This window comes from Monodelphis domestica, chromosome 6, assembly GCF_027887165.1.
Source record: "Monodelphis domestica isolate mMonDom1 chromosome 6, mMonDom1.pri, whole genome shotgun sequence".
Lineage (NCBI taxonomy): Eukaryota > Metazoa > Chordata > Mammalia > Didelphimorphia > Didelphidae > Monodelphis > Monodelphis domestica.
The window spans coordinates 294,844,741-294,863,350 of record NC_077232.1 but is presented as its reverse complement, the minus strand read 5'-3'; the positions used below and the strand labels follow the sequence as shown (position 1 = coordinate 294,863,350).

Sequence of the window (18,610 nt, the reverse complement as noted above, 5' to 3'; positions counted from 1 at the left end):
TAAATTTATATGTCACAAAGAAGCTTATGGCAGGAGTCGGGGAGAACATTAATACACCAGAAGGGTAAAGAGGTTGAAGATAGAAAATACTCAATTCTTATGTGCATTGAAACTGACTCAAAGAGGGAAGAACAATCCAATCCATTGGGGCAGAGAATTGATTTGCGCCCTATAGAGAAGTAGAAGGGTAACAAATGAACTGGTGGGGAGGGAAGCAATACAAGGGAAAAAAGACTGTAAAGAAAATAAGAGGGGAATAAGAAGGGAGAGGGGGTAGAAATGGAAGTAAAATAAGGGTGGGAATTGGGGGGACTGATTAAAAACAAAACACTGGTGTAGAAGGATATGGTGAAAGAAGAAAGGGCAGGACTAGTAGTAGAAATCAAAATGCTGGGAAATACATAGCTGGTAATCATAACTCTGAATGTGAATGGAATGAACTGACCCATAAAATGCGAACAAATAGTAGAGTGGATTAGAAACCAAAATCCTACCATATACTGTCTACAAGAAACACACGTAAGGAAGGTAGACCCACATAGGCTAAAAGTAAGCAGTTGGAGCCAAATCTATTGAGCATTGTACTAGAGAGGGAAACTTGGTGAATTGTAGTGGGGGAAATTTAGGACCACCAGGAAGTAAGCATAGTAAGCAAAAGGAAAAAGGCTGAATCTTGAGCCCCTCCCCTACACTACTTCTTGTTCTTCCTTCCCAACTGTCTTAATGGAGATTTTTTCACAAATGGCAAGTTGTAATTTCCCCCCCAATAACCAGTCCTGCAAACTAGTACTTTAACTAAAGGATCTTTTATTCTTTGGGGAGAAGGAGATAAGATGAGACTGGGGAAAGAGAGAAATCAGGGTCTCCCTAATTCTAAATTATCCTATTGATTGAAGGCTTTTGAAATGAAGTCTCTTCAGAAGAACAAACACATCTCCTCCTAAGGGTAGATAATAACAGCACTGCTAACAAGTTTCTTCTGGGCAATATCTGTCTTTTTTCCAGTTCTAAGTAGAAATAGAAATGTCAAGACCAGAGATAAAGTGTAGTGATCTGTCTTCAAATCACTTTCCTCATCAGCAGGGGAAAGACAAACTGAGATCACCCTGGCTGAGTCCAACACTCTCTCCTTCAAGAGTTCCATGGAACTCTTTCTCTCTCCTATCCCCGATGATTTGTGTGTTCCAATGTTTTGAGCTCTCCTTGCTTTGCAGATCCATTTTTTTCTTTGCCCAAATGTCTTCATTCACAGCATCAAAAGAAGGCAGGAATCACAATCATGATATCTGACAAAGTCAAAGCAAAAATACATTTAGTCAAAAGATATAGAGAAAGTAATTACATCCTGATAAAAGGCAGTATAGACAATAAGGAAATATCAGCTCTCAAAATGTATGCATCAAATGGCATAGAATGCAAATTTCTAAAGGAGAAACTAGTGGAGCTCAAGGATGAAATAGATAGAAAAACTATACTAGTGGGACACCTGAACCTTCCTCTATCAGAACTAGATAATTCAAACCAAAAAATAAATAAGAAAGAGGTAAGAGAAGTGAATGAAATCTTAGAAAAATTAGAGTTAGTAGATATGTGGAGGAAAATAAATAGGGACAAAAAGGAATATACCTTCTTTTCAGCAGTACATGGTACATTAACATAGGTTGATCATGTACTAGGGCATAAAAACATTCCAAACAAGTACAAAAAAGCAGAAATAATAAATGCAAACTTCTCAAATCACAATGCAATGAAAATAATAATTAGTAATGGTACATGGAGAGGCAAATCAAAAATTAATTGGAAATTAAATAATATGATTCTCCAAAATTGGTTAGTTAAAGAAGAAATCATAGAAAAAATTAATGATTTCTTTGAAGAAAATGACAATGAAACATCCTTTCAAAATCTATGGGATGCAGTCAAAGCAGTACTCAGGGGGAAATTTATATCCTTGAGTTCATATATTAAAAAATTAGGGAAGGCAGAGGTCAATGAATTGGGCATGCAAATTAAAAAAACTAGAAAGTGAACAAATTAAAAATCCTCAGATGAAAACTAAATTAGAGATCCTAAAAATCAAATGAGAAATTAATAAAATTGAAAGTCAAAGAACTATTGATTAATAAATAAGTCTAGAAGCTGGTACTTTGAAAAAAACAAATAAAATAGACAAAGTACTGGTCAATCTAATTAAAAAAAGGAAAGAAGAAAACCAAATCAACAGTATGAAAGCTGAAAAGGGAGACCTTACCTCTAATGAAGAGGAAATTAAGGTAATCATTAAAAACTATTATGCCCAAATATGGCAATAAATATGGCAATCTAGGTGATATGTATGAATATTTACAAAAATATAAGTTGCCTAGATTAACAGAAGAAGAAATGGAATACCTAAATAACCCCATATCAGAAAAAGAAATTGAACAAGCCATCAAAGAACTCCCTAAGAAAAAAATCCCCAGGACCAGATGGATTCACAAATGAATTCTATCAAACATTCAAAGAACAACTAATCCCAATACTATACAAACTATATAACAGAATAAGCAAAGAAGGGGTTGTAACAAATTCCTTTTATGACACAAATGTGGTACTGATTTCAAAGCCAGATAGGTCAAAAACAGAGAAAGAAAACTACAGACCAATCTCCTTAATGAACATAAAAGCAAAAATCTTAAATAGAATACTAGGAAAAAGACTCCAGCCAGTGATCATGAGGGTTATTCATTATGACCAGATGGGATTTATACCAGGAATGCAAGGATGGTTCAATATTAAGAAAACCATCCACATAATTGACCATATTAAGAAGCAAACTGACAAAAATCACATGATTATTTCAATAGATGCAGAAAAAGCTTTTGACAAAATACAACACACTTTCCTATTGAAAACACTAGAAAGCATATGAATAGAAGGGCCTTTCCTAAAAATAATAAACAGCATATATTTAAAACCATTAGCAAACATCATCTGCAATGAGGATAAACTAGAAGCCTTCCCAATAACATCAGGAGTGTGATAGAGGCTGGCACTAAAGAAAAAGTGCCAGATTGGAGAGTATGTGAAATTGATCACCTCCATGGGGGAAGGACTCAGGGAGTGAATTTCTGGAGGAGAGAAGACTCTGGTGAGGAGAGCAGTGAGTGTCTCTCTGTCTGGAGGCATCAAAGAGAGAAGGTAGAAAAAGACTTTCTCCTGAAGGTTACCCATTTTTCCTGCTGGTGACTGGAAATCCTTCCCCCAACACTTCCCAATTGAAGGGACTTTCTGAAGAGAAACCTGAGTAGACTTTACCTCAGCTCCTGTTGCCCAGGGGTGAGTCCACCTGACTTTCTCTCAGGGGGGCTCAGGCAAACTTGAGGAGGGAGGAAAAGGGTTTAGATAGAGACAGGGACCCCCTTTCTCCCACTTTCCTTTTCCCATTATCCCCCGCCCGTTATTCCTTTTGTATTACCTGAGTAGTTAACATTAAAAGTTATCTGTTCCCCAAGCTGAGTATGAGTGAACGGTTCAAGGGGAGACCTTTGGTTCTCGAGTAGTGGAGGGGGGCAAGAGGGACAAGAGCGAATTGAGGAGAGTAGCTTTAGCTAAGGAGGGAAGGCAGAAGGGGGAAAATCTTCAAACCCCCTCTCCTCTCTCTGAGCCAACCCATTACAGCTGCTGTCTCCCCCTGTACCCTGTTTTGTGGAAGGTAGGGAGTTCTCTCTTTTCCTCCTCTCTCCATACCTTGGGGTCCAACCCTCCTCCATAGGGTATATTCCCTTCTCTCTTTTATTTTTTTTAAAACAGGAGTGAAACAAGAATGCCCATTATCACCTCTATTATTGAACATTGTACTAGAAACACTAGCAGTAGCAATTAGAGAAGAAAATGAAATTGAAGGTATTAAAATAGGCAATGAGGAGACCAAGTTATCACTCTTTGTGGATGATATGATGGTCTGCTTAAAGAATCCTAGAGAATCAACTAAAAAGCTAGTTAAAATAATCAACAACTTTAGCACATTTGCAGGATACAAAATAAACCCACATAAGTCATCAGCATTTCTATATATTTCCAACACATCTCAGCAGCAAGAATTAGAAAGAGAAATTCCATTTAAAAATCACCCTAGACAATATAAAATACTTAGGAATCTATCTGCTGAGACAAACATAGTAACTATATAAACACAGCTACAAAACACTCTCCACACAATTAAAACTAGATCTAAACAATTGGAGAAACATTGTTTGCTCATGGGTAGAACGAGCTAACATAATAAAAATGACAATCTTACTCAAAACTAATTCACTTATTTGGTGCCATATCCATCGAACTACCAAAAAACTTTTTTATTGAATTAGAAAAAACCATAACAAAGTTCATTTGGAATAACAAAAGATCAAGGATATCCAGGGAAATAATGACCATACGTAAAGATAAAAATATACAGCAATACAGAAAGGGTTTTTGGAAGAAATTTGGCCAGCTTAACAGTGTGTATATACTAATGCCAACAATAGAAATAATAGTTTAAATTGAAAACATATACATATATATAAAGGCAGGATATACAAACAAATAAAGTGAGTTTAATATTGCTTTGTTAAAATTAATTTACATATTTTTCCCTAAACAAATCGAAAATGTTCATGATTTCATGTGAAAATTTTCTGCCATTTTGATTGTTCTATCTTATGCATTTCAAAATTTATAGTTGCTGATGGTTAAGTTTATAATAACATATTTTGACAAAATAAATAAAAATAAATTGTAAACTACAGATGATGTTTTTTTCAATTCAGAATAGATAATTGAGGGATAAGACCAAAGGAATAAATGAAAGTAAAATTTTTTTTTAAGAAAAGGAATCTTTTCCAGTAAAAATATGAGTTCTTTGAAGTCTAGGATTATTTCTTGTTTTTATCTCTCTGTCCCAAGTGCCTTGTACAGAATAGATGTTTACAAATGATGAATTGATTGAGTCCTGGGAACTGCTCTTGATAACATGTCTACACAATCCTTCTCAATCCTGAAAGTAATTCCTCTCCCTACCTCTTTTGACTTAATTCTATCTTCTCTCTGTGTCTTTTGGGATCTTACCAGCAGTGTGCTGGTAAATGTTTAACAGCTGGATCTCTTGAAGGACACACTTTTCAGTGAAATCTAACTTACCATTTTCTCTATTACTTTCTTAAGTCTGGATAACCAACAAAATCAAGCCCTGAGTTGTAGCATTGGATGATTTCCTAGGTATAAGTGTAACTGGCTTTAGCATACTACTGGGCTCTATCTACTTGATCTCTGGCTATATTAAATCCAATATTCCAAAGAATTCAAAATGAATAGTCATTCACTTTTCTAACCATTTTCTCATCACTTTAGAGTAATTTTTGAATGGACTGTTCTGATCTTCTCATTTTTTTTCCTCTAAAAGATTTTCTGTCACAGCCTCACTCCTTGATGATTTTGCTACCTCATCTTACCAGACTTCACTGCTTTGGAGATATCAGTATTAATTTAATTTTATTGATTAATTAAGAAAATTTTTCCATCATTACATGATTCATGTTCTTTCCCTCCCTTACCCCACCCCTTCCATATCTGATGCAAAATTCCATTGGGTTTAACATGTGTCATTGATCAAGACCTATTTCCATATTATTAATATTTGCACGAGGGTGATAATTTAGAGTCTACATCCCCAATTATATCCCCATCGACCCATGTGGTCAAACAGTTATTTTCCTTCTGTGTTTCTGCTTCCATATTTCTTTCTCTGGATGTGGTTAGCATTCTTTCTCATAAGTCCCTCCAAATTGTCCTGGATCATTGCATTGCTGTTAGTAGAGAAGTCCATTACATTCAATTGTACCACATTGTATCCGTCTCTGTGTCCAATCTTCTCCTGGTTCTGCTCCTTTCTCTCTGCATCAATTTCTGGAGGTTGTTCCAGTTCACATGGAATTCCTCCACTTTATTATTCCTTTTAGCAAAACAGTATTCCATCATCCAGCACAACAGATACAACAATTTGTTCAGCCATTCCCCAACTGAAGGGCATCCCCTCATTTTCCAATTTTTTGCCACCACAAAGAGTGAGACTATAAATATTTTTGCACAAGTCTTTTTTCCTTATTATCTCTTTGGGGTATGAACCCAGTAGTGGTATGGCTGGATCAAAGGGCAGGCAGTCTTTTAAAGACCTTTGGGCATAGTTGCTTTGGAGATATCAGGAGACATTTAGATTCATATCCTTAGAGGATCAGACCAGGGCTTAGAACAAGGAGAAAAGATGAGGATCTCCAAGAACATAAGGAAAGAGAAAACACTTTGATCCTAGTTAGCCTAAGAAGAGCTGATGGTAAATGGAAAACCCCTTAAATACTTGGGAGATAGGTGACAGAGGTGGCTAGAGTTTACTCCAGGGGAATTGAAACACTGAGGAGAAAAGTTTTCAAAGAATCAGGCAAAAAAGGCCTTTACAAAGCATACATATTTGTAGTGAGAGAAATGGACCTCAAGAAGGTCAGTATATCCCTTCCAACACTAAGTAGAGAGGTGGACATAGGCATCAGGTCACCATCTCTCTTGAGTCTCCATTTACTCATCTTTAATTGGAGACTAATATTTGTAGTAATTTGTTCATAGGAGAGTTGGATCAAGTGGATAAGGAGTGCTATACAAACCTTAAATTGTGATGTACAGTCCTATTATTACTCCTGTAAGCTGGGTTGCACCATCTTGTCTACTCTTCTGGCTCAGAGGCTGCCATTACTTGAACTCTAGGGTCTCCTGGGAATGACATCTTGGCACCTAAAGCTGAGAACAAATATAATAAATAGAAATCAACAACTGTAGGCCCATTTCTCAAATCTGGGATAGAGAAGATAGAGCAGGGGAAGGATAGTCATTTCCCTCTCTCTGTTGCAGACTCACAGAACAACATTCACCAAGTTCCCCAAATCAGCCAACAACATAGGAAGTATTTTATTTTACAAAGTTTACCAGATATCTGTGTTTCCTTAACCTTAGCCTAACAAGGTCTTTTCCCGCCCACAAGAGAAGCAAAGGGCAAAAATAAAAAGCTTGCTTCCATCCTGAACAGAAGTCTGGTTCACGCAGCTTTCCAAGTTGCATGGAACACCCTCCCAAAGAAGGGTTTGACATCTGAGACCAAATTGGTGTTGCCCCTTTCTCAAATGAGAAACCTGAGTGGAACCTTTTAATGATTCAGTGCATTAGATCATCCAACAGGGGTCTGCACAAAAAGTGTTCCTTTATACACAAGACACCCCAAACAAAAAGTACGATATTAAGTGATAATAAGTAGAATAAGTGAGAAATCTGGCATCACTAGACTGCTACTGTTGAGGAGAAATGTTCCTGTTGTTCTTTTTAAAGCAACCTAGACTGCTTGCTTTTTGTGAAAGTAACATGCCCTCCAACTCCTTAGGATGAGGTGTCTGTGCCTAAAACCCCAAGAAGCCCACATTCTTTGCCATTTCTCTGAGACTATTTGCCTTTTGGCCCTGATGGGTAAAACTGAAATTCTATTTGTTTGTGCTGGCAGTATCAAGTATGGGGGATTTTCAGGTGCCCTCTGGGATAAGAAACTCAGAGGAAATTGCTTGGTCCTTTACAGGGGTTCCCTTTGCTAGGGAGATCCCTAAAGAATTTTAGAGTGCCCTGTGTAGAAAGGGATACTGCAATCCTAGCTCCAAGGTAATCATGGCTCCAACTCCAAGAACCTGAGTGGACTACCTCCAGCACATGAAACAAACAACACAGAACAGAAACAAACACCTCCAGGCCCAATTCTCAGAGGCAGAGTAAAAGAGAGGGAATGGGGAGTGAGAGTCCTATCCTTCTCACCAGTTCAATTCATGGTTGGACACAGCATAGCAGAATAGCAGAAAGAGGTAGCACAGAGCAGTCAAAAGGAGTCTCATTCGTTTTAAAGATGCAGGAAAGGGGGCAGCTGGATAGCACAGTGGATTGAGAGCCAGGCCTAGAGATGGGAGGTCGTAGGTTCAAATCTGGCCTCAGATACTTCCCAGCTGTGTGACCCTGGGCAAGTCACTTGACCCCCATTGTCTAGCCCTTACCACTCTTCTGCCTTGGAGTCAATACACAGTGTTGATTCCTGTTGATTCCAAGACAGAAGGTGAGGGTTTTATAAAACAAATAAATAAAAAATAAAGATGCAGGAAGACAATTAGAGGAGGTTCCTCCAAGTTACATTCCCATACTCTGGATTTTAGCCAAACTGGAATGTGATTTGTAAAAATATCAGCTCAAGGATTTAGAGCAATTTAAAGTTAGCTCTGTCCTTCCTTGTAACCACACTGGGCATGGTGGCAGAACAAAAAGGCTTGCCTCCATTTCATCCCCAAGGTCACTGAGCCAACCAGGGTGGAGCCCATGTGGCATGATCCTGAGATCAACCCTACTATTTAACCCAGCTCTTTGACCCTGGTAAGGATGAGGACCAAACCGAGAAAATGAAGACTATAAGCTTAGAGACAGAGAAAGCAGTCACGCAGATATCTGCTTATTTTCAGGAGTCTCCCAGGCTGGGAAATAGAAATAGAAATTCAAACCCACAGCCCCAAAGGAAATTATGTTGTAATTCTGTGAAATAGATTACAGTGAATTCCAAGGCCTCAACAACAAAAATCATTTAAAATCACTTATTTAGGAAGACCAAACAACCCTTAGTAGTGCTTTCAAGGGGGAGATTCCAAATCTCTGAATGACTTCCTAGTTGAAAGATTGGTAAAGTTCTGGTTGGGTTGTGTGGGCACCCTGTTATAACACTGATGCCCCAAGATGTTGGCATGTGGTTAACTCTCCTATTCAAGGCCTCCTCTCTGTCAGATACAGGCATCTAACAACAAATTCTTAGGGGAATCAGGGGCAGTTCAAAGAGAAAACAGGAGTGAAAGATGAGAAATACAAAACAGTGAAAGAGAAGGTAATAAAGAAAAGGGAAGCCTTCACTTTCCAGTGAAGCTCTATTGTTTTAACCTTGGGAAGTCATAAATTCAGAGGCTCAGCATGAACATAGAAACAAAGGGTTAAGGAAACCCAAGTGTCCTGGGGGAGATCAGATCCCGTGGGGTCACCACAAAGCAGCACAGAACCTCCAAGGGACTGAAGATTGGACTGGCCATCTTTCCACTTTAATAGGGCACTTAATGTCTCCTATTGCAATCTTCAGACTCAGGATGACAGTTAATTCCCCAGAGTGGAACCTAAGGAGGAGGAGGAGGAGGAGGAGGAGAAGGAGGAGGCATGGATGGAATTGGATACATAGTTTTCCCTGAAATCCAAGGTAAGTTCATATCTTTGTGTTTATTTTAAGTGATTTGCTGCATTAGTCATTCCATATGGAAATGGATGAGCCAATAAATACTTTCTTTTAATAAAGAATCAACCTCAAAGGAATTATTATTTACGTATTCAAATATCTCCTTCTTGAAACATAAAAGTTTATGCCCTTTACGTTGGTGACGACTTTTTTTTTTAACCTCTCTAGTTTACTTTATAAAGTTGTATATTATTCTTATGGTGTTGTAAGCCTTGACTAAATTGTGAGCTTAGGTAAATCTTGTGTGCTCTGATGTCTATTTCTACTATCATACAGGTAACAGGATCAGAGTTTCTGAGTCTTGAAAGTGATCTTTGAGGCCATTGGGGTTAACCAAAATCTACCCAAGAATTTCATCATGCAATTCCAAAAGAATTCCATCTCTAACAAGTAGTCATCTAGCCTTTGTGCGCAGATTTCCAAGGAGGGGGAAAGCTATTTTTGAAACATCCCATTACACTCTTGGATAGTTTTAATTAATAGGAAATTTTAATGTATATGAAGTCTAAATTTACTTCTTTATAACTTTTCCACAGTGTACTTTGGGACCAAACATAAATGAACTTTTTCTACAGACAGTTATCATTTCCCCAAAGTCTTCTTTTATACACAAAACATCTCCAATGCCTTTAACTAATTGCAGTACATTGACATTGGTGCTATTTTTCCAATCCTAACTTGAACTGGCAGGTTGGGTGCCCAGAGCCCAGAGGTTGGCTCCTTGACCCCTCAGAATCTGAAGGTCGTCCTAAGGGATTAGAAGATTGATTTCCTATTGATATGTAGCTTGTTGCTCTACCCCCATTTGATTCCCCATGATTATTAGGCAAGAATAAATTTCTTAGACAGCCTCAATTAGCTTTTAGAAAGGGAGTTGTTACTAAGAGAATATTGTAATGAACGTGAATGGGATGAACTCACCTATAAAACGTAGACGAATAGCAGAATGGATTAGAATCCAAAACCCTACCATATGTTGTCTTCAAGAAACACACATGAGGCAGGTAGACACCCAAAATGTCAGAATTAAAGGATGGAGTAAGACCTTCTGGGCCTCAACTGACAGAAAGAAGGCAGGAGTTGCAATCATGATATCTGATAAAGCCAAAGCAAAAATAGACCTGATTAAAAGGGATAGGGAAGGTAATTACATTCTGTTAAAAGGGACTTTAGATAATGAGGAAATATCACTAATCAACATATATGCACCAAATAACATAGCACCCAAATTTCTAATGGAGAAACTAGGAGAATTGAAGGAAGAAATAGACAGTAAAACCATATTAGTGGGAGACTTGAACCAACCATTATCAAATTTAGATAAATCAAATAAAAAATAAATAAGAGGTAAAAGAAGTGAATGAAATCTTAGAAAAATTAGAATTAATAGACGTATGGAGAAAAATAAATAGGGACAAAAAGGAATACACCTTCTTCTCAGCACCACATGGCACATTCACAAAGATTGACCATACACTAGGTCACAGAAACATGGCATACAAATGCAGAAAAGCAGAAATAATAAATTCAGCCTTTTCAGATCACAAGGCAATAAAAATAACGATCAGTAATGGTACGTGGAAAACCAAATAAAAAACTAATTGGAAATTAAACAATATGATACCCCAAAATCATTTAGTTAGAAGAGAAGAAATCATAGAAACAATTAATAATTTCATCGAGGAAAATGACAATGGCGAGACATCCTTTCAAACCTTTTGGGATGCAGCCAAAGAAGTAATCAGAGGTAAATTCATATCCCTGAGAACATATATTAACAACTAGGGAGAGCAGAGATCAATCAATTGGAAATGCAAATGAAAAAACTCGAAAGCGATCAAATTAAAACCCCCCAGCAGAAAACCAAACTAGAAATCCTAAAAATTAAGGGAGAAATTAATAAAATCGAAAGTGATAGAACTATTGATTTAATAAATAAGACAAGAAGCTGGTACTTTGAAAAAACAAACAAAATAGACAAAGTACTAATCAATCTAATTAAAAAAAGGAAAGAAGAAAAGAAAATTAACAGCATCAAAGATGAAAAGGGGGACATCACCTTTGATGAAGAGGAAATTAAGGCAATCATTAAAAATTACTTTGCCCAATTATATGGCAATAAATACACCAATTTAGGTGATATGGATGAATATATACAAAAATACAAACTGCCTAGACTAACAGAAGAAGAAATAGAATTCTTAAATAATCCCATATCAGAAAATGAAATCCAACAGGCCATCAAAGAACTCCCTAAGAAAAAATCTTCAGGGCCCGATGGACTCACAAGTGAATTCTATCAAACATTCAGAGAACAGTCAATCCCAATACTATACAAACTATTTGACATAATAAGCAAAGAGGGAGTTCTACCAAACTCCTTTTATGACACAAATATGGTACTGATTCCAAAACCAGGCAGGTCAAAAACAGAGAAAGAAAATTATAGACCAATCTCCCTAATGAATATAGATGCAAAAATCTTAAATAGGGTACTAGCAAAAAGACTCCAGCAAGTGATCAGAAGGGTCATCCACCATGATCAAGTAGGATTTATACCAGGGATGCAGGGCTGGTTCAATATTAGGAAAACCATCCGCATAATTGACCACATCAACAAGCAAACCAACAAGAACCACATGATTATCTCAATAGACGCAGAAAAAGCCTTTGATAAAATACAACATCCATTCCTATTAAAAACACTAGAGGGGGCAGCTGGGTAGCTCAGTGGATTGAGAGCCAGGCCTAAAGACGGGAGGTCCTAGGTTCAAATCTGGCCTCAGATACTTCCCAGCTGTGTGACCCTGGGCAAGTCACTTGACCCCCATTGCCTATCCCTTACCACTCTTCTGCCTTGGAGCCAATACACAGTATTGACTCCAAGACGGAAGGTAAGGGTTTTAAAACAAAACAAAACAAAACAAAAAAAAAACACTAGACAGCATAGGAATAGAAGGATCGTTCCTAAAAATAATAAACAGTATATATCTAAAACCATCAGCTAATATCATCTGCAATGGGGATAAACTAGATGCATTCCCAATAAGATCAGGAGTGAAACAAGGATGCCCATTATCACCTCTACTATTTGACATTGTACTAGAAACACTAGCAGTAGCAATTAGAGAAGAAAAAGAAATTGAAGGCATCAAAATAGGCAAGGAGGAGACCAAGTTATCGCTCTTTGCAGATGACATGATGGTCTACTTCAAGAATCCTAGAGATTCAACCAAAAAGCTAATTGAAATAATCAACAACTTTAGCAAAGTTGCCGGATACAAAATAAACCCACACAAGTCATCAGCATTTCTATATATCTCCAACACAGCTCAGCAGCAAAAACTAGAAAGAGAAATCCCATTCAAAATCACCTTAGACAAAATAAAATACCTAGGAATCTATCTCCTGAGACAAACACAGGAACTGTATGAACACAACTACAAAACATTCTCCACACAACTAAAACTAGACTTGAGCAATTGGAAAAACATTAACTGCTCATGGATAGGACGAGCCAATATAATAAAAATGAATATCCTACCCAAACTTATTTATCTATTTAGTGCCATACCCATGGAACTCCCCAAAAATTTCTTTACTGATTTAGAAAAAACCATAACAAAGTTCATTTGGAATAACAAAAGATCAAGGATATCCAGGGAAATAATGAAAAAAAAAACACAAATGATGGGGGCCTTGCAATCCCAGACCTCAAACTATATTACAAAGCAGTAGTCATCAAAACAATTTGGTACTGGTTAAGAGACAGAAAGGAGGATCAGTGGAATAGACTGGGGGCAAGCGACCTCAGCAAGACAGTATACGATCAACCCAAAGATCCCAGCTTTTGGGACAAAAATCCACTATTCGATAAAAACTGCTGGGAAAATTGGAAGACAGTATGGGAGAGATTAGGAATAGATCAACACCTCACACCCTACACCAAGATTAATTCAAAATGGTTGAATGACTTAAACATAAAGAAGGAAACCATAAGTAAATTGGGTAAACACAGAATAGTATACATGTCAGACCTTTGGGAGGGGAAAGACTTTAAAACCAAGCAAGACAGAAAGAATCACAAAATGTAAAATAAATAATTTCGACTACATCAAATTAAAAAGCTTTTGCACAAACAAAACCAATGTAACTAAAATCAGAAGGGAAACAACAAATTGGGAAAAAATCTTCATAGAAACCTCTGACAAAGGTTTAATTACTCAAATTTATAAAGAGCTAAATCAATTGTACAGAAAAGCAAGCCATTCTCCAATTGATAAATGGGCAAGGGATATGGATAGGCAGTTTTCAGATAAAGAAATCAAAACTATTAATAAGCACATGAAGAAGTGTTCTAAATCTCTTATAATCAGAGAGATGCAAATCAAAACAACTCTGAGGTATCACCTCACACCTAGCAGATTGTTCAACTTGACAGCAAAGGAAAGTAATGAATGCTGGAGGGGATGTGGCAAAGTAGGGGCATTAATTCATTGCTGGTGGAGTTGTGAACTGATCCAACCATTCTGGAGGGCAATTTGGAACTATGCCCAAAAGGTGACAAAAGAAAGTCTACCCTTTGATCTAGCCATAGCACTGCTGGGTTTGTACCCCAAAGAGATAATGGGGAAAAAGATTTGTACAAGAATATTCATAGCTGCGCTCTTTGTGGTGGCCAAAAATTGGAAAACAAGGGGATGCCCATCAATTGGGGAATGGCTGAACAAATTGTGGTATATGTTGGTGATGGAATACTAGTGTGCTAAAAGGAATAATAAAGTGGAGGAATTCCATGGAGACTGGAACAACCTCCAGGAAGTGATGCAGAGCGAGAGGAGCAGAACCAGGAGAACATTGTACACAGAGATGGATACAGTGTGGTACAATCAAACATAATGGACTTCTCCATTAGTGGCAATGCAGTGATCCTGAACAACTTAGAGGGACTTACAAGAAAGAACACTATCCACATTCAGAGGAAAAACTGTGGGAGTAGAAACACTGAGGAAAAATAACTTCTTGATTACATGGATTGGGGGGGGGGGATATGATTGGGGATGTAGACTCTAAATAATCATCCTGGTGCAAATATCAACAACATGGAAATACGTTCTGATCAAGGACACATGTAAAACCCAGTGGACTTGTGCTATGGGAGGGGGTGGGGGGAAAGGAGGGAGGGAAAGAATATGATTCTTGTAACCAATTAATAATGTTCTAAATTGACTAAATAAAAAAAATCCCTATATCTGAAAGGTTCTATAAATATATTTTAAAATAAAACATTTCTTGTGGGAAAATTAGCTTGGGATACACATGTGGAGTACATACAATGCTGGGCATAAATGATTATTGGTTCACCTCAAAAATAATGTCTGCTTTGTTCATAGATTTCATTAGACAGTGGCAACTCTGTAAACCAAATGATTATTGTGGGTAAATAAAACCCAGGAATACATAAAAAAAAGAATTTCAAACTATGAATAACCATATGAAAGAGTGCCCTACATGACTAGTATGATAGTTAAAGGAATTATAGAGGATTGAAGAGGTACAGGAGATAAGGAAGGTTTTGTAACAGGGAATGGAGGAGTTGAAGGGATTGAGGGAATATAGATGCTGGTGAGGTAAAAGGAGAGCGATAACTCCTGCTGAGAGGCTGTCTGTGAAAAATGAGGTTCCCAAGAAATGGGCCAACTATGATAGCCTGAGAGGATGTCTTCTTTATTGATTGATGTTGAAGATACTCCAGGGCAGGTAAGCATGGACCCTCCTAAGGGACAAGCCTCCCCCTCCCACACACACAGGTCACCCTGCAGGGTTCCAATAAGGACCATTTATGGTTGAATGACTGTCCTTAAGTTCTGCTCCCTCTATGTCCCCCCAGATAGATCTGACTGTAGGTTATTTAACTCAAGATGAATTTAATAATAAGTTTGGATCAGGAAGGTATCAGAGTAGAGGGAAGAGGGATTTCCCTATACTTTGCCACAGATTGGGTTTGAGTCTCTCTCAGCTTTTGAGCTGAAGCCAGGCCTCTCTAGCTTGTGCAGGGTTTCTTTTATTTCTATCAATTGTAAGAGTTAAAATAGTTGGTTGCCATAAACTGTAGTGAATTAAAATAGTGGGAGACTTAAATGGTAGTAGATATAAGAGTGGATGAGTAAATTGTGACTGCAGAAAATATGTTTTCACTACAGTGTCTTGTTTTTAAATCAATATATAAGGTGGTCGCCAGGGAAAAATTCCCAATTATTCAATATACCCAAGTCAGCTGGGTTTTATAGAGATTTTAATTAATACAAGTGAGGCATTAAAGAAAGAGAGAAAGAGAGAAAAAGGAAATAATGAGAAAAGGGCTATAGCAGCCTAGGCCGGCATGAGCCAGCCTAGGAAGAGAGGGATCTGTCAGTGTTTTATCACTCACCACAGATCTGTCAAAGCAAGGATTCAGAGGGACAGAGTCTCCTCAGAGTGAGTTCCAGCCAGAGTCAGCCTCCCTCAGACTGTCTTCAAGAGACTGTCTCAAGACCCTGTTCTTAGAGACTGTCTTCTTCTCCTTATAAGGGGAATTTTCTCCTATATCACCTCCCCTAAGTTCTCCCATCTACCAATCACAGTAGACATTTTTCAAAGGACAGACCATTCTTAGTTTACACCTAAGAAGACTAATCTTTTGAGTAATTCACACCTGAGTAGACTAGAATCTCTGAGTAAGTTCTCACCTCTTTGCTCCTTGTAAGTTCACAAGTTGCCTGACCTTTATAGGTACTTAGCACCCTTTTGTATTATGTCTAAAAATAGGCATAGCTTAAGAACTTTTTGTCTTACTATAAGTATGGGTTTAAGTACTTTTCATTGTTCAGCAAAGAGTTTACAACTTTATCTTCCCCTAAGGCATGCTTAAGTATGGTGAAGTAGAGTTCTCACATTCCTGATCAAGTACCTTCCCTGCCCAAATGGGGAATGGTCCCAATGGGGAATGGTCTTAACCCAACCTTATGAAGTAGGGTCTGAGAATTTTTAAGGTTCACACAATGCTAGTCTATGCTAGCTGTCTTTAGCAATAGACAGCAAGAGGAAGAAAAGGTTCTGACCTTCAGAGCTGGTAGGTCCTATCTCTTTAGGCTAGCACCCCTAAAGACAAGCCTTAAATTCAAACCATTCCCCTTAAATCCTTTTGTTTGATGACACAATCACAGGAATACAGGTAGGGCACACAGTTGGGAAAATCCAGGAATAGAGGTACCTCTATCCAGAGACAGGGAGAGAGGCTCCTTCCAGTCTGAGAATCAGAAAAGAGAGACCTCAAGAGCAACTGTCACTCTCCAAGTTGTCCCTTCCCCCACCAAATGTCATTGCTGTCCAGCAGTCCTCACTCTAACATTCCAATTGCTGACACATCCACCTCAGTGGAAGAAAGGTCCAGAGCTTGATTCAGTTTTCCTTTCCATGATAGATAGTAAAGTGATTAGAGCTTTGAGCCTAAAGTCAGAAAGATTCATTTTCCTGAGTTCAACTCTGGCCTCAGACAATTAATAGCTGTGGGACTCTAGGTAAATCACTTAATTCTATTTGCTTCACTTTCCTCATCTGTAAAATGAGTTGGAAAAGGAAATAGCAACTACTCCAGTATCTTTTCCAAGAAAACTCCAAATGTAGTCAAACAGTCTGACATAACTGAAATGACTCAACAACAATTCTAACTATAGAAGACAAGAGATTTATATTGGGGCCAGCATGAGAACCAGGACTAGAGATGGGAAGTCCTGGATTCAAATGTGACCTCACACTTCCTAGCTGTGTGATTCTAGGCAAGTGTAACAGTTAAATTAGTTTATCTACTAAAAGTATTATATTTTAGAGGTTTATTAAAGATTATTAGAAATCAAGGATAAAGAAATACAAAATAAGAGAAGCCCATTCAATTTCACTTACTACATCTTTTTTTTTTTTGAGGAAAAAATTTTTATTATTACCAAAAAACAATTACTAAGAGAATATCAATAAGTTTTGGCCCACATGCTTAATTCTCATATCTAATATTGTTTATACAAGAGAATCTTTTTTAAAAATAATTTTTATTTGATCATTTCCAAGCTTTATTCATCAGAGACAAAGATCATTTTCTTCCCCCCTCCCCCATAGCCGACACATGATTCCACTGGGTTTCACATGTGTTCTTGATTCGAACCCATTTCCATGTTGTTGGTATTTGCACTAGAGTGTTCATTTAGAGTCTCTCCTCAGTCATTTCCCCTCAGCCCCTGTCACTTACTACATCTTGAGAGACACGTGTGCTTAGAAGCAGAAGCAGAGAGAGAGAGAGCAAGTCAGTGGTATGGTCAGTTTAAATACAAATTGTGGGAGACCAATCAGAGAACTGGGGAGACCAACAAGAGGAAGGGAGAGATGGAAGAGAAGACCATGAGGGAAGCCTGAGGATAAGGGACAGTGCAGGAGGTGAGGGGGAAATGAGAGAGGAACTGTCTGTCAGGCTAGGCTCCATGCGCCCAGGTTACTTAGGAATGATTGTCTACCCTTCATAATAAACTTTATAAAATGTATACCTCTGGGTAGAAAGAAATATTATTTAATTTTAATTATTACAGTTAGTGACCATAAGTCAGGGATTTTTTTTGGAACCTTAATTTTCTTCTGAGAGAAGTTTTGAGTCTTAGGTAAAGTTCAAGCTTAAGTAAGATAGAAGCTGCTTCAGGTAACTAGCCTGCCTTCAAATGCAAAAACAACAACCAAAAAAACCCCCACCTTGGCCAAGAGAGGAAACAGGCTGCTGTTTTTCTGGACCAGATCACAATTGGATTGGTGAGAAAAACTCCTTCCCTGGTTGCTTCCCCCCCCCCACTCCCTACTGCACCCCATTTTTTTCTTTCAGCTTGAATAGGGGTGAAGGGGGCCTTTTTGCCCATAAGGAATTGGGTGGGTATTAGGACCCAACAGGAACTCCTGCTCTTTTATTTTTCTACAGCAGGAAAGGTCCTAGAGTGCCTCCTTCCAGCCTAGTGCAGTGCAGAGCTGGGGGACCCCTTGAATGGATCCTAGGGGTGCTTCCAGGCTGTGGAGTAGAGTTGGGGGCTCCCTGGAGCAGTCCCGACACAGACCTGGGACCCAGGCAGGGGAGCGACTGCTTTCCCCACGAGGCCACCCCCACCCCCAGGCCAGACCTGCTTTAAACCAAGGGGCATTAGGACCAAACAGATCTTTACCAGCCCAGTGGCTGCCTGACTT

At 38.2% G+C, this 18,610-nt stretch overlaps 1 long non-coding RNA gene across 1 annotated transcript in view; it reads right to left on the bottom strand.

The window, feature by feature from the left end:
- Positions 1 to 622: 622 nt before the first annotated feature.
- Positions 623 to 18,610, bottom strand: part of LOC130455129 (uncharacterized) — a 41,069-nt gene continuing 23,081 nt past the window's right edge. Inside the window, exons 2-3 of the long non-coding RNA XR_008913052.1 lie at positions 6,675 to 6,807; positions 623 to 1,286 (exon numbers count right to left, since the gene is read on the bottom strand). This is a non-coding gene — a long non-coding RNA (uncharacterized LOC130455129). The remainder of the gene's footprint in view (positions 1,287 to 6,674; positions 6,808 to 18,610) is intronic.